Genomic DNA, 21982 nt, shown 5'->3' with positions numbered 1-21982 from the left:
ATTATCAAAGTAACGAATGTGAATCATATGAGCGTGATGAAAACTAGCTTGACGATAATTCCCATGTGTCCCCGGGAGCGTTTTCCTTTATATAAGAGTTTGTCCAGGCTTGTCCTTTGCTACAAAAAGGATTGGGCCATCTTGCTGCACCTTATTTACTTTCATTATTCGTTACCCGTTACAAATTACCTTATCACAAAACTATGTGTTACCGATAATTTCAGTGCTTGCAGAGAATACCTTGCTGAAAACCGCTTATCATTTCCTTCTGCTCCTTGTTGGGTTCGACACTCTTACTTATAGAAAGGCTATGATAGATCCCCTACACTTGTGGGTCATCAAGAATCTTTTCTGGCACCATTGCCGGGGAGTGAAGCGCCTTTGATAGGTGGAATTTGGTAAGGAAAAATTTATATAGTGTGCTGAAATTTACTGTCACTTGTTACTATGAACATAATCCTTTGAGGGGTTGTTCGGGGTATCTTCACCCCGACCAGTAGAGCAAAGAGTTGCTTCTTAACCTACTGAACCTACTGAAAATGTTTACTTTGAAATTCCTTCGGGTATGATAGAGAAACTGCTAGCTAATCCTTTCGCAGGAGATGGAACATTGCATCCCGATTTACACTTAATCTATGTGGATGAAGTTTGTGGATTATTTAAGCTTGCAGGTATGCCCGATGATGTTATCAAGAAGAAGGTATTCCCCTTATCTTTGAAGAGAGAGGCATTGACATGGTATAGGCTATGTGATAATATTGGATCATGGAACTACAAACGATTGAAATTGGAATTTCATCAGAAGTTTTATCCTATGCATCTTGTTCATCGTGATCGTAATTATATATATAATTTTTTGCCTTGCGAAGGAGAAAGCATCACTCAAGCTTGGGGGAGGCTTAATTCAATGTTATATTCATGCCCCAATCATGAGCTCTCAAGAAAAATGATTATTCAAAAAACTTATGCTCGGCTTTCTCTCAATAATCGCTCCATGCTCGATACTTCTTGTATTGGCTCTTTTATGATGAAGACTATTGAATTCAAATGGGATTTATTGGAAAGAATTAAAAGCAACTCTGAAGATTGGGATCTCGACGAAGGTAAGGAGTCAGGTACAACACCTAAGTTTGATTGTGTTAAATCTTTTATGGATACCGATGTTTTCCATGAATTTAGCACTAAATATGGACTTGACTCTGAGATAGTAGCTTCTTTCTATGAATCCTTTGCTACTCATGTTGATCTCCCTAAGGAGAAGTGGTTTAAATATAATCCTCCCATTGAAGTAAAAGTAGTTGCACGTATTAAAGTTGAAGAAAAGACTATCACTTATGATGATCCTGTTGTTCCTACTGCTTATGTTGATAACCCACCTTTCCCTGTTAGTATAAACGATCATGTTAAAGCTTCAACTGTAGTCAACAAGAGTAATATTAGGACACACAAACCCCCTGAGCAAGTTAAAGTTGAACCTAAAATTTCTATGGTTAAAGATCTCTTGGCTGATAATATCGATGGGCATGTTATTTGTTTATGTCATGAGACTGCTAGAATTACTAAACCTGGTGCTAAAGATAAACATAGACTTGTGGTAGGCATGCCTATTATTTCTGTTAAAATAGGAGATCATTGTTATCATGTCTTGTGTGATATGGGTGCTATTGCCAGTGCAATACCTCATTCTTTATACGAAGAAATTATGCATGATATTGCACCTTCTGAGATAGAAGATATCGATGTTACCATTAAGCTTGCCAATAGAAATACTATTTCACCAATTGGGATTGTTAGAGATGTTGAAGTCTTGTGTGGGAAGGTTAAATATCCTGCTGATTTTCTTGTTCTTGGTTCCCCACAAGATAGCTTTTGTCCCATTATATTTGGTAGAACCTTCTTGAACACTGTTAATGCTAGGATAGACTGCGAAAAGGATGTCGTTACTATTGGTTTGGGTGATATGTCTCGTGAGTTTAATTTTGCTAAATTTAGTAGACAATCCCGTGATGAGGAATTTCCTAGTAAAGATTAAATTATTGGTCTTGCTTCTATTGTTGTGCCTCCTAGTGATCCTTTAGAACAATATTTGCTAGACCATGAAAATGACACGTTTATAAATGAAAGAAGGGAAATAGATGAAGTATTCTTTAAACAGGGACCTATTCTGAAGCACAACTTGCCTGTTGAAATCCTAGGGGATCCTCCTCCACCCAAGAGTGATCATGTGTTTGAGCTTAAACCATTACCTGATACTCTTAAATATGCTTATCTTGATGAAAAGAAGATATATCCTGTTATTATCAGTGCTAACCTTTCAGAGCATGAAGAAGAGAAATTATTGAAAACTTTGAAGAAGCACCGTGTTGCTATTGGATATACTCTTGATGATCTTAAGGGCATTAGTCCCACTCTATGCCAACACAAAATAAATTTGGAAAAAGACGCCAAGCCAGTTATTGATCACCAACGGCGGCTAAATCCTAAGATGAAAAAAGTGGTAAGAAAGGAAATATTAAAGCTCCTTGAGGCAGGTATAATTTATCCCGTTGCTGATAGTCAGTGGGTAAGTCCTGTCCATTGTGTCCCCAAGAAGGAAGGCATTACTGTCGTTCCTAATGATAAAGATGAATTGATTCCGCAAAGAATTATTACATGTTATAGGATGGTAATTGATTTCCGCAAATTAAATAAAGCCACTAACAAAGATCATTACCCTTTGCCTTTTATTAATCAAATGCTAGAAAGATTAACCAAACATACACATATTTTCTTTCTAGATGGTTACTCTGGTTTCTCTCAAATACCAGTGTTAGCTGATGATCAAGAAAAGACCACTTTTACTTGCCCTTTTGGTACTTTTGCTTATAGACATATGCCTTTTGGTTTATGTAATGCACCTGCTACCTTTCAAAGATGCATGATGGCTATATTCTCTGACTTCTGCGAAAAGATGTGTGAGGTTTTCATGGATGATTTCTCTGTTTATGGATCCTCTTTTGATGATTGCTTGAGCAACCTTGATCGAGTTTTGCAGAGATGTGAAGAAACTAACCTTGTCTTGAATTGGGAGAAATGCCACTTTATGGTTAATGAAGGCATTGTCTTGGGGCATAAAATTTCTAAAAGAGGCATTGAAGTTGATAAAGCTAAAGTTGATGCTATTGAAAAGATGCCGCGTCCCAAGTACATCAAAGGTATAAGAAGTTTCCTTGGTCATGCCGGTTTTTATAGGAGGTTCATTAAGGACTTCTCAAAAATTTCTCTGCCTCTGACTAATCTATTACAAAAAGATATTCATTTTGTCTTTGATGATGATTGTGTAGAGGCATTTGAAATACATAAGAAAGCATTGATTTCTACACCTATTATTCAGCCACCTGATTGGAATTTACCTTTTGAAATTATGTGTGATGCTAGTGATTATGCTATAGGTGCTTTTCTAGGGCAAAGAGTCGATAACAAATTAAATGTTATTCAATATGCTAGTAAAACTCTAGACAATTCTCAGAGAAATTATGCTACTACTGAAAAAGAATGTTTAGCGATTGTATTTGCTTGTGATAAGTTCAGACCTTATATTGTTGATTCTAAAGTAACTATTCACACTGATCACGCTGCTATTAAATATCTTATGGAAAAGAAAGATGCTAAGCCTAGACTTATTAGATGGGTTCTCTTGCTACAAGAATTTGATTTGCATATTATTGATAGAAAGGGAGGTGAGAACCCCGTTGTAGACAACTTGTCTAGGTTAGAGAATGTTCTTGATGACCCACTACCTATTGATGATAGCTTTCCTGACGAAGAATTAGTTGTCGTAAATGCTTCTCGTACTCCTCCAGGGTATGCTGATTATGCTAATTACATTGTTGCTAAATTTATACCACCTAGTTTCACATACCAGCAAAAGAAAAAGTTTTTCTATGAGTTGAGGCATTACTTCTGGGATGACCCACACCTTTATAAAGAAGGAGTAGATGGTGTTATTAGACGTTGTATACCTGAGCATGAACAGGAACAGATCTTACACAAGTGTCATTCCGAAGCTTATGGAGGACACCACGCTGGAGATAGAATTGCGCATAAGGTATTGCAATCTGGTTTTTATTGGCCTACTCTCTTCAAAGATGCCCGTAAGTTTGTCTTATCTTGTGATGAATGTCAAAGAATTGGTAATATTAGTAGACGTCAAGAAATGCCTATGAATTATTCACTTGTTATTGAACCATTTGATGTTTGGGGTTTTGATTACATGGGACCGTTTCTTTCCTCTAATGGGTATACACATATTTTAGTTGTTGTTGATTACGTTACTAAGTGGGTAGACGCTATTCCAACTAGTAGTGCTGATCATAACACCTCTATTAAGATGCTTAAGGAAGTTATTTTTCCGAGGTTTGGAGTCCCTAGATATTTAATGAGTGATGGTGATTCACATTTTATTCATGGTGCCTTTCGTAAAATGCTTGCTAAGTATGATGTTAATCATAGAATTGCATCCCCTTATCACCCACAGTCTAGTGGTCAAGTAGAACTTAGTAATAGAGAGCTCAAATTAATTTTGCAAAAGACTGTTAATAGATCTAGAAAGAATTGGTCCAAGAAACTTGATGATGCATTATGGGCATATAGAACTGCATATAAAAATCCTATGGGTATGCCTCCGTATAAAATGGTTTATGGAAAAGCATGTCACTTACCTCTCGAACTAGAACATAAGGCATATTGGGCCATTAAAGAGCTCAATTATGATTTCAAGCTTGCCGGTGAGAAGAGGCTATTTGACATTAGCTCACTTGATGAATGGAGAACTCAAGCCTATGAGTATGCCAAACTATTTAAAGAAAAAGTTAAAATATGGCTTGACAAAAGGATACAAAAGCGTGAGTTTAATGTAGGTGATTATGTGTTGCTATTCAACTCTCTATTAAGATTTTTTGCAGGAAAACTTCTCTCTAAATGGGAAGGTCCGTACGTTATCGAGGAGGTCTATTGTTCCGGTGCCATAAAAATCAACAACTTCAATGGCACAAATCCAAAGGTGGTGAACGGTCAAAGAATAAAACACTATATCGCAGGTAATACTATAAATGTTGAAACCAATGTTATTGAAACCGTAACCCCGGAGGAATACATAAGAGACACTTTCCAGAATGCTTCACTCCGAAAAGGAATAGGTATGTGGTACGGTAAATAAACCGACTCCAAAGCAGTTCTAATGGCAATTTTCTCCATTTTGGAATATTTAAGAAAATAGGAATATAAGAAGTAGTCCGAGAAGGACACGAGGCTTCCATGAGGGTGTGAGGCGCGCCCTACCCCCTGGGCGTGCCCCCCTGCCTCGTGGGCACCTCGTGTGCCTTCCGGACTCCGTTTTCTTGCACGGTACTTCTTTTGGTCGGTAAAAATTCATTATATAATCTCCCGAAGGTTTTGACCACCGTATCACACAATTATCCTTTGTTTTTGTTTCGAGCTGTTTTCTGCCAGAGTTCTCAAGGCCAGGCATCATGTCGTCCCCCTCCTCAAACAATGAGGGCAACGATGCTTGGCTAATGAAGATAGAGCTGAAGAGAGAAGAACACGTGGAGATCAACAAGGATGAATGAATCAAGAAGGCCAAGGAGGATCAAGCGCCGGCAGCAGAAGAAGAAGACATCCTTCCACCTCTCTTTACCCCCACTAAGATTGAAGCTTTCAAGATGATTGAGTTAGCTCGTATACAAAACAAGTATCTCACACGTGAAAATATTTTGTTGAAGGATCATATCATCGCACTCAAGGGCATTATCCACAAATTGGAGGATCTCCTACGCTCCATGTGCGACTACCCATCATCATCACCACCTTCATCACCTTCGAAGAAAGAGACATAATCACATGGGTATGGGCACTCCCCTTGGCAACTGCCAAGCTTGGGGGAGGTGCCCCGGTATCGTATCACCATCACGCTCCTATCTTTACCGTTTTTCTTAGTTCGATCCTTTTGGTAATATCTTGATCTAGTAGAATAAAGTTTCAGTATGATCTAGTTTTGAGTTTTGCTTTATGATCCTTCTATGTAATCGAGTTCGTGAGCTATATATAATAAAGATTAGTGTTGAGTCAAGGGCGTGATTATCTTGCTATGATCTTGAGGGAATAAAAGAAAAGAGAAAGAATGAAAATAAGTAAAGACATCATATTGATCTTATGGAGAGTAATAACTTCACATATAAAGAGTATGATGAATAAAAGTTGTTGAGAGTTGACAAATATAGTTTTGGTCATCGTTCCAATTAATAGGAAGTAATAAAGAAAGAGAGGTTTTCACATATAAATATACTATCTTGGACATCTTTTATGACTGTGAGCACTCATTAAAATATAACATGTTAAAGAGTTGATGTTGGACAAGGAAGACAACGTAATGGGTTATGTTTTCTTATATCCGAAATAAAGTATATTGTCATGGATCATCCAACATGTTGAGCCTGCCTTTCTTCCTCATGCTAGCCAAATTCTTTGCACCAAGTAGAGATACTACTTGTGCTTCCGAATATCCTTAAACCCAGTTTTGCCATGAGAGTCCACCATAACTACCTATGGATTGAGTAAGATCCTTCAAGTAAGTTATCATCGGTGCATGCAATAAAAATTGCTCTCTAAATATGTATGATTTATTAGTGTGGATAAAATAAGCTTTATACGATCTTGTGATGTGGGAGAAATAAAAGCGACAGACTGCATAATAAAGGTCCATATCACAAGTGGCAATATAAAGTGACGTTCTTTTGCATTAAGATTTCGTGCATCCAACCATGAAAGCGCATGACAACCTCTGCTTCCCTCTGGGAAGGGCCTATCTTTTACTTTTTTCTTATTCCTTATGCAAGAGTCATGGTGATCTTCACCTTTCCTTTTTACATTTTGTCCTTTGGCAAGCACATTGTGTTGCAAAGATCCTGATAAATATATCCAATTGGATGTAAGTTGACATGAATTATTATTGTTGACATTACCCTTCAGGTAAAAGGTTGGGAGGCAACACTATAAGCCCCTATCTTTCTCTGTGTCCGATTAAAACTCCATACCCATAAGTATTGAGTGAGTGTTAACAATTGTGAAAGACTAAATGATAGTTGAGTATGTGGACTTGCTGAAAAGCTCTTATATTGACTCTTTCCGATGTTATGATAAATTGCAATTGCTTCAATGATTGAGATTATAGTTTGTTGGTTCTCAACGAAGTTTTTGATTCATACTTTACATTGTGAATAGATTATTACTTGAGCATAAGAAATCATATGACAGAATATATATATGTTGCTGTTATAAGAATGATCATGATGCCCTCATGTCTGTATTTTGTTTTATCGACACCTCTATCTCTAAACATGTGGACATATTTATCGTTATTGGCTTCCGCTTGAGGACAAGCGAGGTCTAAGCTTGGGGCAGTTGATACGTCCATTTTGCATCATGATTTTATATCGATATTTATTGCATTATGGGCTGTTATTACACGTTATGTCACAATACTTATGCCTATTCTCCCTTATTTTACAAGGTTTACATGAAGAGGGAGAATGCCGGCACCGGGAATTCTTGGCTGGAAAAGGAGCAAATATTAGAGACCTATTCTGCACAGCTCCAAAAATCCTGAAACTTCACGGAAGTCATTTTTGGAATTAATAAAAAATATTGAGCGAAGAAAATACTAGAGGGGGCCCACACCCTGGCAACGAGGGTGGGGGCGCGCCCTACCCCCTGGGCGCGCCCCCTGCCTCATGGGCCCCCTGGCAGGCCTCCGGTGACCATCTTCTGCTATATGAAGTCTTTCGCCCGAGAAAAAAATCATAGGCAAGGTTTCGGGAAGAAACTCCGCCGCCACGAGGCGGAACCTTGGCGGAACCAATCTAGGGCTCCGGCAGAGCTGTTCTGCCGGGGAAACTTCCCTCCGGGAGGGGTAAATCATCGCCATCATCATCACCAACGATCCTCTCATCGGGAGGGGCTCAATCTCCATCAACATCTTCACTAGCACCATCTCCTCGAAAACCGTAGTTCATCTCTTGTATCCAATCTTTGTCCCAAAGCCTCAGATTGGTACCTGTGGGTTGCTAGTAGTGTTGATTACTCCTTGTATTTGATGCTAGTTGGCTTATTTGGTGGAAGATCATATGTTCAGATCCATCATGCATATTAATACCCCTCTGATTGTGAACATGAATATGATATGTGAGTAGTTATGTTTGTTCCTGAGGACATGGGAGAAGTGGTGAGGGTGCCGAGGGGTTCGAAGTTTTCGCTGGAGCAGCAAAGAAGGAAATTGGAAGGTGCTTTATTCTTCAGGCCATCATGGTGCAAAATTTTCTCACTGCTTTTCTTTCCTACAGCAGTTTGCATGTTCATTTGATGCTGAATCATAACAGTTACTCTAGCATTTGTTTCCAAAGTTTGGAGTTTACTTTTTTCAATTAAATTAAATATCCCTTCTAATTTCACATAGACCGAGTTGACTCGGGTTCTTGTTTTTGCAGGCGGATCAATGGATTTTAAGTTCAGTATGGATAGAGGGATGGCTTAGGACCAGGTAGAATGGATCTGCAAAGATGTTACCTGACTCCCGGTCAAAGAGAAGAGAGGGAGAACCAGGACGCCTAGGGTTGGGTCGCCAGAAATAGACAACTCAGAGAACCAAAGGCCAGAGACTGTTTGGGCACGTGGGTGCGATCGAAGACTCTAGAGCTGAACTCCAAGAGAATGTGCATCGCTCGATTCAGTATATCTATGGCTTAAAATGCAAGGGTTTGCCCATGTATCTACCATTGGATGCAGCAGTATCAACGGCTAGCATTCAAACTTATTCCTACACTATATAGGAGTATAGATAATGGCAATTTGGTCCTTCCTAACAGCCATCGCCAAGAACCAAGACTACCACCACCGCGGACGAACCACTTGAGTGGAGGTCTCACTGCAGCATCCTTGCCAGCTCGTCGCCAGTGGAACAAGATGTAGACGCCTAACGAACACTGCACGGCCTCCCTTTCGGCATCAAACCGGGAGGAATAAGAGGAGCTGGCGTTGAAGTCACTGGAGCTTCATGTGATGGCCGCCATTCGACCATAAGAAGCATGGGTAGATGAAGCTGGCAGTCGAACATCAACGCTCGTCGATGGGCGCCGTAGCTTGCCCTTGAATCCCCAGCTGATACGCTCCAGGAAAGAATTGCTCTTGCAGCTCGGTGAAGTTTGAAGATGGAGCCTCCCTTCATCCACCTTTCTCCATGGATTCGTATTATGAGTTTATGTGTTTTGATGAACCGAAGGTTGTTCGGAGTCCCAGATGAGATCACAGACAAGACGAGGAGTCTCAATGGTCGAGACATAAAGATTGATATATTGGAAGGTTATATTCGGACACCGGAATGGTTCTGAAGTGTATCGGGGATTTTTCGGAGTACCGGCGGGTTACTGGAACCCCCCGGGGGGTTATTGGGCCTTCATGGGCCTAGTGGTGGAAGAGAGGAGGCAGGCCAAGGTGTGGCTAGGGGGGCTGGCCCCCCTTTACTTCTCTTCCCCTTCCCCCTTCTCCTTGTGGAAGTAGGAAAGGGGGGGCGACACATTCACCATCCTTCATTTTGAACTTGTCAAGTTGACTTTGAAGCACATCCAATTTGGATTCCTTGACGGAGTCGGTACCTTCATGCATATCAATCAAAGTATCCCAAATTTCCTTTGCATTATCAAGATGGCTCATTTTGTTGAATTCTTCGGGGCACAATCCGTTGAAGAGAATATCACAAGCTTGAGCATTGTATTGAAGCATCTTCAACTCTTCCGCGGTAGCTTCATGGTTTGGTTCTCTCCCAACAAAGAATTCACCTTGCAAGCCAATACACACAATAGCCCAAACAGCGGGGTTATTTCCAAGAATATGCATTTTCATCTTCTGCTTCCAACTAGCAAAATTAGTGCCATCAAAGTAAGGACCTCTACGGTGGTAATTTCCCTCACTAGACGCCATACTCTCCTAGGTTGTGAAACCAAGGTTATGACCACCAAAAGCTGTGGAAATCAAAGCAAATGGAGACCAAAGCTCTGATACCACTTGTAGGATCGGAAGTATGTCTAGAGGGGGGTGATTAGACTACTTGACCAAATAAAAATCTATCCTTTTCCCAATTTTAGTTCTTGGCAGATTTTAGCAACTTAGCACAAGTCAAGCAATCAACCTACACATGCAATACTAAGAGTATAGCGGCGGAATGTAAAACAATTGCATATGAAGGTAAAGGGATGAGTTTGAGGGAGCAAACGCAATGTTGACACGGAGATTTTTTATCCGTGGTTCCGATAGGTGGTGCTATCGTACATCCACGTTGATGGAGACTTCAACCCATGAAGGGTAACGGTTGCGCGAGTCCACGGAGAGCTCCGCCCACGAAGGGTCCATGAAGTAGCAACCTTGTCTATCCCACCATGGCCGTCGCCCACGAAGGGCTTGCCTCACTAGGGTAGATCTTCACGAAGTAGGCGATCTCCTTGCCCTTACAAACTCCTTGGTTCAACTCCACAATCTTGTTGGAGGCTCCCAAGTGACACCTAGCCAATCTAGGAGACACCACTCTCCAAGAAGTAACAAATGGTGTGTTGATGATGAACTCCTTGCTCTTGTGCTTCAAATGATAGTCTCCCCAACACTTTTTTTTCGAGAAAATGCAAAAGAGTTTGCGTTTCATTTCATTGAACAGGAAGAGAACAGCAGTACAGGTACAACCTCCCAGGAGGAGGGACACACGCACACACACACCATCGTCCTCACCACACAAGCAGGTGAGGAGGTGCAACCAACTACAGACCGCAACGACGAAAGGTCTTGCCTTGTCCAGCCTGCAACCATGAATGGCAAGGTAGCTAGACACAGAGCCTCAAGGCCGCGTCGCAGTCGTTGCCAGGCGCCTCCGAAGAAGACTGCATCTCCAGGGCTGACCGGGCCAACGTACCTTCCATCCATATGTGCCTAGGAGATGGCAGGTGGATGGCAGGACCCATCCAAAACTAGCGAAGCCATCGTCTTGGACGTGCTGGCGCCGGCGTACATTGCGCCCCGGACGCCCACGCTCCATGTTGCAGCCCTCATCACAGCATCGCATTACCAGCAAACCTTGCCGGAAAGACCAGGGAGGCCACCATCTCCAGCTACCGCATAGGGGACTCCAAGTGCGACCCAAGCAGCGCTTTCAAGAAAGGAACGGCGCTGAGACACCGCCGCTGCCTTGTCCAGTGAACTGGACCAAGGGTTTCCCCCGGTGCCCGAGGAGAGGGTCCAGTCCGAGCCATGACAGCGCCTCCATGGAGGTAACGGCACCCTCAGGTGTTGCCGTTGTCAGTGCAGGCCATCGCCGCGCAGGGATTTCGCCCGGCCCAAGACCAGAACTCCAAAACCGCCGAAGTAGAGCAAACAGGAGATGGGGAAGCAGATCGCCAAAGAGGACCACCAGCACCGAGAGGGAAACCACGTATTGTCACTGTCGATGTAGGGAAGCACCAGCCAGCGCAGTGCAGCAGCTGCCGGATGGCTGCCAGACAAGGCCAACCATCGCAGGGGACGCGTCGAGCAGGACTAGTGGCGCCGTCGTGGAGACCAGCCACCTGCACCTTGCCACCGCCGACCATGGCCGCTGCCGCGCCGGCCCGCACCCTCCGCCGCCCGGATCCGCCGGGGCCCAGCCAAGCAGCCGCAGCCGCGCCCCCAAAGGGTCGCGCCGCGCCGCCCGCCTGCTCGCCACACCAGTCCAGAGGCCCGACCCTCTGGATCTGGGGCCACCGACGCGAAACCCTAGGTTCGGAGAAGCGTAGCTCTGTCAGCCTCGTCGAGCCCCACGCTCGAGGGGGGAGGCCGCCTGGGAGCGAAGTCCCACCGCCGCCGGATCCACCAGGGCTTTGCCCGGCGGGGAGCACCGGCGGCGGCAGGGGGAGGGGTAGGAGGAGGGGAGGGAGCGCTCGAGGGCTGCGTCGCCTCCAGAGTCGCCCGTGGGGAGGGCGACGCGGGGGAGGGGGGCAAATTGACAAATTGTTGGTGGTTCTAGTCTCCCCAACACTCAACTCTCTCTCATAGGATTGGATTTGGTAGAAAGAAGATTTGAGTGGAAAGCAACTTGGGGAAGGCTAGAGATCAAGATTTATGTGGTTGGAATGGAATATCTTGACCTCAACACAAGTGTAGGTGGTTCTCTCTCAGAAAATATGTATTGGAAGTGTAGGCATGTTCTGATGTCTCTCTCCACGAATGAAGAGTGGGTGGAGGGTATATATAGCCTCCTCACAAAATCTAACCATTACACACAAATCACCAAACTCGGTGGGACCGAATCATTAAACTCGGTCGGACCGATTTAATTCAAAATATGAACGTTAGGATTCTCGGTGGGACCAACATGTCAACTCAGTGGGACCAATGTCATTAGGGTTAGGGCATAACGTAATCTCGGTGAGACCGATTACACAAACTCGGTGAGACCTATTTTGGTAATAGCCAAATAGAGAGTTGGTCAGGCAAACTCGGTGGGACCAATTCGCTCATCTCGGTTGGACCGAAATGTTACGAAGGGGAAACAAAGAGTTTGCATTGCAATCTCGGTGGGACTGATCGCTCATCTCAGTTTGATCGAAACGTTACGAAGGGAAACAGAGAGTTTGCAATCCCATCTCGGTGAGACCGGGATCCCTATCGGTAAGACCGAATTGATTAGGGTTTCTGGCAGTGGCTATGTCAACTAAACTCTGTGGCTCCAGATGGAAAGAATCGGTGGAGCCGAGTTGGACTTTTTGGTTTAGGACATATGTGGATATGAGAAAGTAGTGGAGGGTTTTGGAGCATATCACTAATCATTTTGAGAAAGATCCTCATTAAGCAACACATCATCCCTTCTTAATAGTATTGGCTTTTCCTATAGACTCAATGTGATCTTGGATCACTAAAATAAAAAATGTAGAGTCTTGTACTTTGAGCTTGAGCCAATCCTTTGTCCTTAGCATTTTGAAGGGTCCACTTTCTAATCCATGCCATGCCAAACATTGAGCTTTCCTGAAATATTTATCTTGGAATAGCATTAGCTCAATGAGCTATATGTTGTTTGGAATTACCAAAGCCACCCAGGGATAGTTGCACTTTCAATCTCCCCCTTTTTGGTAATTGATGACAACATATAGATCAAAGCTTCAACAAATGATAAATAAGATTGAAAAACATCGTCGCTTTGAGAAGTATGTGATAAGCAAGAGCTCCCCCTAAATTTGTGCATTATTTAAGATTTGCTTTTGAATGCAAATGCACAATCGATTAGGATCATGGGTTACTCTTCCATGTCACATACATCTTGGTGGAGCGCTCAAAATGATAGAGATTAAAAGGATGCACTCATCACCAAGCAAAGTGAATGATCATAATAGGGTATGAACGATAGCATTAACCAACAAGCATTAAGGGTAGCATATGATCAAACACTTGACCAAATAAGTATCTCACAAGGACATAAAGTAGTATCACACAAGCACACATTAAAGTTTCAAACCAACCAAAAAGTGTGCAAAGAGAGATAAAAACCAACACTCTCTCTCTCTCGAAGCCTATGATCTATACATTTTTCTCCCCCTTTGGCAACAAGTTACCAAAAAGTTCGAAAATGCATAGTGCTAAACGACTCTCAGGCTTGATCTTCGGGAGGTGGTGTTGAGAGAACGCCAAGGACGAAAGCTTCTAATGAAGTGGCTGGAGCTGGTGGAGTAGATGCTGGAGCTAGAACTGGAGCTGTAGCTGCTGGTGCTGATGCTGTAGCTCTAGTGTCTGTCACTGGCACTGTAGCAGATCTCTGTCCTCTAGGCACTCTAGCAAATGCATCTGTGGTAGACTTGCCCTTCTTCTCCTCTACTTCCTCCTGAAGTTGCTCAACTGCAGTTTGGATCTCTGTGATCTTGACATCAAGGTCATAGAATTTCGTCTCAACAATCCTTTCCAAGCTCTCCTGGTTCTTGGTCAGGGTGGCCAGACCTTGCTCAATCCTCAGAGTGGATTGGATCATATATCCAAGCTGGTCTTGCTTTCTCTTCAAGAAGACCTGAGATGCATCTTCCACAGTTGGCATCTTTGCAGCCTTCTCAGCTTTAGCTTTGGCTTTCTTCTCTTGTGCTTGCACAGATGATGGTTCATTCTCAGTCATGACAACTGTGTTGTCCTCAAATTCAGGATAGATGGGTAGATGCTCCTTGTCCAAGATGTACTTGCCTTTTCCCATCTTTGAGTTGATGAGCTCCTGGATGTGTGGGGCATATCCACAACTTCTCTTCTGCTATGCTGCAGTCCTCTTGATTGTTTCCACAATCAGGCTCATAACCTTGAACTTTTGTGGGACATCAAATATGAGCAGCAAGTTGATAGCATGTCCTCTGATCATCTTGTGATCACCTGACTTGGGAAGAAGTGTGTGCCTCAGAATCCAATTGATTGTAGGCAGACCAGACAACAAATAGTGTATAGATCCAAACTTATGTGTGTCCAAAGCATCATCAGGGATCTCTTTGTACATATTTGCCATAGAGTTGTGGTCTTTCTTCTTCTTGGCATAGACATCCAAGTCATCCTCATGTTCCTCATGAGCATTTATGAGTCTTGCCCATTCTTCAACTGTAGACTGGTACCTAGTACCCTCAGACATCCACACAATCCTTCCATTTGGATAGAAGTGTGCAGTGGAGTAGAATTGCATAATGAGCTCATCATTCCACTTGGTGAATGTCGGTGTCAAAACCGGCGGATCTCGGGTAGGGGGTCCCGAACTGTGCGTCTAGGCGGATGGTAACAGAAGACAAGGGACACAATGTTTTTACCCAGGTTCGGGCCCACTCGATGGAGGTAAAACCCTACTCCTGCTTGATTAATATTGATGATATGGGTAGTACAAGAGTAGATCTACCACGAGATCAGAGAGGCTAAACCCTAGAAGCTAGCCTATGGTATGATTGTTGTTGTCCTACGGACTAAAACCCTCCAGTTTATATATACACCGGAGAGGGCTAGGGTTACACAGAGTCGGTTACAATGGGAGGAGATCTACACATCCATATTTCCAAGCTTTCCTTCCATGCCAAGGAAAGTCCCATCCGGACACGGGACGAAGTCTTCAATCATGTATCTTCATAGTCCAAGAGTCCAACCAAAGGTTATAGTCCGGTTATCCGGACACCCCCTAATCCAGGACTCCCTCAGTAGCCCCTGAACCAGGCTTCAATGACGACGAGTCCGCGGGCAGATTGTCTTCGGCATTGCAAGGCGGGTTCCTCCTCCGAATACTTCATAGAAGATTTTGAACACAAGGATAGTGTCCGGCTCTGCAAAATAAGTTTCACATACTGCCGTAGAGAGAATAATATTTACACAAATCTAATCTGCTGACGTATTCTGCAGCGTGACATCACACCACAACCAGGCCTTTGTTCAAATCTTTTTTACTGTCCCACCTCAGCGCGTTTTGCGAGGCAGTTTCCTTGGCACGTCTTGTCAAAGCAGAGATCATATCCCCTTATCACGGGATTCTCATCAATACGGGTGTGGGTAACTGAACCGCGCCATTGATTACGGCGCTTGGGGAATAAGCGAGTTTTACCTGGCTGGTGGGGACGCATAGTTTCGTCCGCCCATATAAGGGGATAAGGATCCACCTTTTCATCCACGCCTTCTTCCTCCTTTGCTCATCCATTTTCGCACACTCGAGCTCTAGCGCCCAAGTACGCATTCCTCACCTCAACCTCCTCCAACCATGTTCGGAGCGGGAGGCAAGTGGATGGTCTCCTCCGTCACGGAGCGAAACATCAAGAAGCTGAGGAGAGCCGGATACTTGTCCGACGACATCGCACACCGGCTCCCAGACGAGGGGCAACTCATCCCCACCCCCAGGCCCCATGAGAGGGTGGTGTTCCTCACCCATTTCCTCTGCGGACTAGGCTTCCCTCTCCACCCATTCGTCCCGGGGCTCATGTTCTACTACGGCCTGTACTTCCACGAGCTGGCCCCGAACTTCATCCTCAATATCTCGGCGTTTATCATCGTGTGTGAGGCCTTCCTCTGCATCCAGCCCCACTTCGGCTTATGGCTGAAGACCTTCAATATCAAGCCGAAGGTAGTGGGCGGCCGCCAGGCGGAGTGCGGAGGCACCATGGTGGGCAAGATGCCCAACGTCCTATGGCTCGAGGGCTCCTTCGTGGAGACCATAAAGGGGTGGCAATCGGGGTGGTTCTACATCACCGAGCCGCATGGCCCTGAATGGGTCGCAGCCCCCGAGTTCCGATCCGAAATCCTTACGCGGCTCACCTCCTAGAAAGAGAAGGGCCTATCGTGGGGTAGTTCGGGAGAGCTGGCCGGACTCCAAACATGCGTCCAAAACCTGGTGAGCAAGAAGCTCAAACTCGTCAACGTAGTCTAGGTCATGCTCATCCGCCGGATCCTCCCGTGCCAACAACAGGCCTTCAGCTTGTGGGAGTTCGATCCGGCCCAACACCAAACTCTGAACAGGCTCTTCGACACAACGTACGAAGATGCCTAGAAGGTGCTATTCAAGGGCGCCGAGGCTCCCGCTTCCACCATCGAAGATCGCAGATTCAGTGCGCAGCGTCAAGCCAGCGCGGTAAGCTGTTTTACCTCTTACAGGATATTTGTCTTTCATAGTTTGACTCTATGCGGGATCTAAGCCCCCATGCCTTTGACAGGACTGGCAGAGGACGGCCGGACAGATCAACTGTCCGGCTCCTTTGCCCAAATACCCAGCAGACGCCCGCCTGGCGGAGCTGCTGGTTCCGGCACCTTACGTGGTGCCGGAGAAGAAGGCCAAGAAGAAGTCCACGGGAACCTGGAAGAGTTCCCGGCGCCCGGTGGAGTCGGACTCATCGTCCGATGACTCCAAGGCGCACTCCTCCCATGAAGACGAGGAGGAGGAAAGAGAGGTTTCTTCCCCAGCAGGGGGAGAAAAGAAAAGGAAGGCCGCCCCAACTTGGGAGGCCGGAGGGTCCAAGAAGGGGAGAACCCTTCCTCCGGACTACTCCACCAACACCGACGATGGCGAAGAGGAGTGGCCGCTCAGGGCCAAGCCCCTAGCGAAGTCGTAAGTATTCGGACACCAGAGTGACTCATAGTGTTCCTTTATTGCATAGCCTCTCCTTACGCCGAATATGATTATGCAGTCCGCCCAAAGCCCAGCTCGACGCGTCGTCGAGCAGTTCCTTGGGTTCGTCGGATGTGAACAACACTTCACTTCTGACCGCCTCCTCCCCTCATCCTACAGACAATGCCGAGGTGTTGTCTCAGGGGGGTTCCCAACCGACGGGAGGCAGTCCTGGAGGCACCGCAAGGCGACATCTCGGACTCCAGGCGCAAAGGGGGCAAGACTCCCAAGGGCCCCAAGTCCGGCCTTGGGCCGGACACTGCGCCGGAACCTTCAATGGTTCCTGACTCCGGCAGGCGGCCCCTTACTAAGAATGGCAAGCCTACTGCGCCGGTGGCCTCCGCCCAACCAGAGGAACCGGATAACTTGCTGGAGGTGCTTAACGGTGCCTCCATCAACGAGGAGCACCGCATTATTATGAGTGCGGTGATCCAGAAGGTTCAGCCCGCCAAAAGCGGGCTGACTGAAGCCTGTGCTAGCCTGTTGACAGGCTTTGAGGTATGTAGAAAATATATGAAAATATTACCGCATAGACAGTAGCCCATGATGCTCTCTTTGGTGTTCACAAGGAAAAGCCGAATAGAGGATCTAATAATATTCGCAGGAGTCTAACATAATTATGTCGATATGCGTATGCAGACTTCGCTGTTGGCCTCTGCTGCACTGATTGCGGAGGTGGACACGCTGAAGCAGAACCTCGAGCGGTCCGAGCAAGAGCTTGGCCTTGCCAAGAAGCAGCTCGAGGAGAGCCAAGGTACGTAATGCCTTGTGTAAGTATATAAAAGATGCAGTTGCGAAAAATGACAGGATCGCTATTGGTGTCCTAGGGGCCACGACTGAGGTGGTGACCCTGAAGCAAGCGCTTTCCGAGGCCGAAAAGAAGGCGGCCACGGAGCGCACTGAGCGGGAGAGACATGAGGCGCGAGTTTGCGAGGTACAGCAAGAGCTCCAGGCTCTCGTGAAGAAACATGAGAGTTTGGAGCTTGACTCAAAGACGCGAGAGTCCGAGCTCGCAGCAGCCCTTGAAAGCGCCAACTCAGCCAAGGCCGAAGCACAGAAAGCCCTCCAGGAAGTTGAGGCGATGAAGAAGATAGCAGCGGGTAAGGCTTTCTTCATGCAAAGCAAGCACGTGAAAGTGAATTACTTGTTACTTACCCGAGTCCGGAGCTCTCCAGGAGCATTCGCAGATTTGCCCCGTAGCGTGTCAGATGCCGCCGCCTTCTATCGAGCCAAAGAGGGGAGCTCGACGGAGAAGGTGTTCTGGTCTCAGTATGCTGAGACCGGACACCCTGTGCCCTTGAGCGACCAGCTGAAGCAGCTGGTCGAGCTCCATAAGGTGGCCGAGCAGGCCATGAAGGGTCTCATAGTCCGGCTGTGGCCTGAGGAGGCTGTGCCTGGGAGCTACTTTGGGCTGGTGAGGCGGCTGGTGGATGCCTGTCCACGGCTTGAAGTCATCAAGCGCTCCATCTGCATCGAGGGTGCCCGTAGGGCGCTTGCCCGTGCTAAAGTGCACTGGGGCAAGATGGATGCTGAGAAGCTTGTGAAGGACGGGCCACCGCAGGGCAAGGAGCATCGCCACCCCGAGATGTACTATGAGGGTGTCCTGAAGGGTGCCCGCCTTGTGGCGGATGAATGTTCCAAGGATGTAATATTTGAGTAAACTCGCTCATGTTATCCTGTGCGCTGAAAACTTGTTCATATGCGCTATGCAACGCTTGTTTTAATTTAAAATATTACCTTCTATGCGGCCGTTTATAAAATCTGAGAGATGGCGAGTCGTCGGCTTTTGCCCCCATGCCACGAGTGATGGGGTGTTCGGGATAAACTTGAGCACTCTTTCTCCCATTCTTGGGTCCTTCGAGGGAGGTGCTCAGCACAACGAACAAGGCAATCGGACTATAATGCGTTATCACTCTCACTTATCCAGAGAATTCTATAATTTTAAATTTCGGCGAAGCCCCTAGTGTTCGGAAGACTGAGTTCTGGGCGCTATACACGCCTAGGCCGGACAAAGCCGACTCCTCGCTCTAAGCGACATAAGTCTTTTAAGGACTCGAAACCTCTCGAACAACGACCAGCTCTCGCCCCATCATGACAGTCAGTTTTAGCTTTCTCTACTGAGGTGCTTAGCCCAGCTCATCCGGGGCACAATCGCAGTAGTTCTCCTAGCGCTACCTTAGCCGATATAGCGGAACGTAAGGTACCAAAACATGGGAGCCGGGCAAACCCAACTATTGACCAAAGACATGATTCGGAGCTGATGCATATAATGCTATAAGTTTGGAGGGACGCACTTATGGAAGTGTTCGGACTTCTCATGCCGTATTATGGGATGCTTGAGCCCCTGGCATATTGGCCGTACCAAAGTGTACGGGTGCATAATGTCATAACTGAACATGTATATGAAAAAGGAATGAATAGAGAATGCAATAATAATCTGAAGCTAAGCATTCTTTATTCGAAAAGGCTGCAGTAAAAGCAGAACGATACAAATAGTGCAATAAGCAAGAGATGGGACTATTTGACATGTCCCCCTCCAGGGGTGAGCTGTGGGACGGTATGTAAGACAGGTATTTTGCTCGTTATAGAGACCACCTGGGCATTCGACATAGCTTTCTGCCTCCTTGATTGTTGCATCGTGTGTTCGGCGATTGTACTGCCGGACAGGCCTTCCGGAGAGTGGAGTCCTGAAAGTAAGAAAAAATGACAAAATCGGGAGCCCCTAGTGCGGTTGAGCCATTTTTTGGGCGTGCCGTTGTCGTGCCCCTCCCCCGGTGCCCATGGTATTTCTAGAGCGTAATTATGTATGCGTAGTACTGGTTTCACAGTTTCGCGAGGGCTGGGGTTGGGGCCACATTGCTACGCTTGCTCGGAACGTGCCAGGCGATCTTGTTGTAGGTTACTCCGGGCGCGCTTGACGGTGTCCAGACGTTTTATCGCCGGACTGGAGAATTGCCTTGAGAGGCTCCTTTGTACTTTCGCTGCGAGGGCCGCCGTATGCTCCTCCGTTCAGAGAGAGCGTTTGGTGTTTCCATTGACCGTAATGACTCCTTGAGGTCCTGGCATCTTGAGCTTGAGGTATGCGTAGTGCGGCACCGCATTGAACTTTGCGAATGCGGTTCGTCCGAGCAGTGTGTGATAGCCACTGTGGAACGGGACTATGTCGAAGATTAACTCCTCGCTTCGGAAATTATCCGGGGATCCGAAGACCACTTCAAGTGTAACTGAGCCTGTGCAGTTGGTCTCTACTCCTGGTATGACGCCCTTGAAGGTCATTTTTGTGGGTTTAATCCTTGAGGGGTCTATGCCCATTTTCCGCACTATATCCTGATAAAGCAGGTTCAGGCTGCTGCCGCCGTCCATAAGGACTCGAGTGCGGTGAAATCCGTCAATGATTGGGTCTAGAACCAATGCGGCGAATCCACCATGGCGGATGCTAGTGGGGTGGTCCCTTCGATCGAAAGTGATCGGGCAGGAGGACCATGGGTTGAACTTTGGGGCGACTGGCTCCAACGCGTATACGTCCCTTAACGCACGCTTCCGCTCCCTCTTGGGGATGTGGGTTGCATATATCATGTTCACCGTCCGCACTTTTGGGGGGAAGCCCTTCTGTCCATTATTGTTCGGCGGCTGGGGCTCCTCCTCGTCGTCGCTATGTAGCCCCTTGTCTCTGTTTTCGGCATTTAACTTGCCGGCCTGCTTGAACACCCAACAATCCCTATTGGTGTGATTGGCTGGTTTTTCGGGGGTGCCATGTATCTGGCATGAGCGATCGAGTATATGATCCAAACTGGACAGGCCCGGGGTGTTTCTTTTGAATGGCTTTTTCTGCTGACCGGGTTCAGAGCCTCTAAATCTGGCATTAACTTCCGTATCTTCAGCATTGTCGCTGTTAATGCGGCACTTGTGCTTGTTGCGACGCGACCTGCCATTGTTGTCCTTGGTATCCGAATTAACAGGGCTCTTGGTCATGTTATTGCTACGAGCCAGCCAGCTGTCTTCTCCCGCGCAAAAGCGGGTCATGAGTGTCGTGAGGGCTGCCATAGATTTCGGCTTTTGCTGTCCAAGGTGCCGAGCAAGCCACTCGTCACGGATGTTATGCTTGAAGGCTGCTAGGGCCTCTGCGTCCGGACAGTCGACGATTTGATTTTTCTTGGTTAGGAACCGTGTCCAGAATTGTCTGGCAGATTCTTCTGGCTGCTGAATTATGTGGCTCACGTCATCGGCGTCTGGTGGTCGCACGTAGGTGCCCTGGAAATTGTCGAGGAATGCGGCTTCCAGGTCCTCCCAACAACCAATTGATTCTGCTGGCAAGCTATTAAGCCAATGCCGAGCTGGTCCTTTAAGCTTGAGTGGGAGGTATTTGATGGCGTGTAGATCATCGCCACGGGCCATGTGGATATGAAGGAGATAGTCCTTGATCCATACCGCAGGATCTGTTGTGTCACCGTATGATTCAATGCTTATGGGTTTGAATCCCTCTGGGATTTGATGATCCATTACTTCATCTATGAAGCATAGTGGGTGTGCGGCACCTCTGTACTGGGCTATATCACGACGTAGCGCAAATGAGCTTTGTCTGCTGTGTTCGGCCCGGCCGGATTTACTGTATCCGGCGTGACGATTATCGTCTCGTGCCGTGGGGCACCCGTGCGATCCATAGATCGATCTTGTTTGCCTTGCCTTGTCCTCCAACATATATCGCAGGTCTAGCGTGTTTCCCCATGCCTTGGTATTTTTTGAGCGACGCCGGGGTGCGGCTTGAGTGGAGGGCCGAGAGGC

The 21982-nt window shown here is 46.3% G+C and overlaps 1 pseudogene; it reads left to right on the top strand.

Annotated features, from left to right (window-relative positions):
- The first annotated feature begins 11339 nt into the window (after positions 1-11339).
- On the top strand, positions 11340-14237 carry LOC119358355 (annotated as a pseudogene).
- The last annotated feature ends 7745 nt before the right edge of the window (positions 14238-21982 follow it).

Source organism: Triticum dicoccoides, chromosome 2A (assembly GCF_002162155.2).
Source record: "Triticum dicoccoides isolate Atlit2015 ecotype Zavitan chromosome 2A, WEW_v2.0, whole genome shotgun sequence".
Classification (NCBI taxonomy): domain Eukaryota; kingdom Viridiplantae; phylum Streptophyta; class Magnoliopsida; order Poales; family Poaceae; genus Triticum; species Triticum dicoccoides.
Note: the sequence above shows the minus strand (reverse complement) of the source record. Positions and strands in the feature narration are given on the sequence as shown.